Source organism: Ananas comosus, linkage group 2 (genome assembly GCF_001540865.1).
Source record: "Ananas comosus cultivar F153 linkage group 2, ASM154086v1, whole genome shotgun sequence".
Taxonomy (NCBI): Eukaryota; Viridiplantae; Streptophyta; class Magnoliopsida; order Poales; family Bromeliaceae; genus Ananas; species Ananas comosus.
The window spans coordinates 9365023-9366223 of record NC_033622.1 but is presented as its reverse complement, the minus strand read 5'-3'; positions in this window follow the sequence as shown (position 1 = coordinate 9366223).

Sequence of the window (1201 nt, the reverse complement as noted above, 5' to 3'; positions counted from 1 at the left end):
CCGGTCCCTGGTGGGAGAGACCGGTCCCCGAACGCGTATGAAATGAGACAGCCGAAAAATCGGCTAAGTCCTGAGGAATTAGCTCTCGGGAACCGGTCCCTGCCTGAGAGACCGGTCCCCGAGAGACCGGTCCCCTCAAAGAGAGACCGGTCGCATTGCGCGCAGCAGCTCTGGCTGCGCTGGGAGAGCTCTCGGAGACCGGTCCCTAGTCGGGGAGACCGGTCCCCGAGCCCGAAATCTGCCCAGTCCAGGCAGTTGAATAAGATGAAAGTTGAGGGGTTTATTTGCATTTTTGCAACCCATGGATTATGTAGAGGGCTGAGAGAGCCTTTTCTCTCATTCTCTCCCTCACACACAAACTCTTCTCTCCCTCTCTCTCTCTAGAAGGCAAAGGAGAAGAAGAAGAAAGAAAGAAAGGAAGGAAAAGAAGGAAAAAAAGGTGAAGAAGAAGATCAAGAGGTGAAGCAACTTCATCTTCTTCCTCTCTAGTGCAAGAAAGGAAAGCTTATAAGGTGAGCTTTGAACCCTATTGTAGTAAAACCCTAAAATGGGCTTTGAATAAACCTAGAAATGGTTTTAATGGATTGTTTAGAGTCTTTGAAATGCTTCTTTAGAGATCAAAACCAAGAAATGGGGGTAATGAGTAAAGCCTGAAGGTGAGCTTGACCCCTCTCATGGTAGAATCCAAACTAGGGTTTGGATTGAATTAAAGATGTTTTAGATGGACTCTTTAGAGTAGAATGAAGCTACTTTTGCTTCTCTTTGAGATCAAACCCTAGATTTGATGAATGCTATGGAGCTAGGGCACCAAATTGGGGCTTTTGCTCATGGAGATTTCTAAGTGCAATTGACCCTCTAGAAACCTAATTGGGGGTATTTCCGACGCGTTGGTGTGCTCGGAATAGCATTTCGAAAAGTGTATGTAAAGATATGAGCAAAATGACCTATTAGGGCTTCGTTTTGCCGCAGGTAAAGAACGAGAAGTCTAAATATCCCAAGAAAATCATCGGAGCACCTTTGAAAGCCTACGAGGTGGGTGGTGCTTCTCAAACTCATTGAACTTCTCTCTATGTCTAATGTGTCATTCACTTGAGCATGTGTATATATATTGTTGCATGCATTTTAGGGTAAAGTAATGATGAAAATGTAAGGATGCATGATTGTGAGTACAACTTGCATAATATGATGAATGAGAACTATG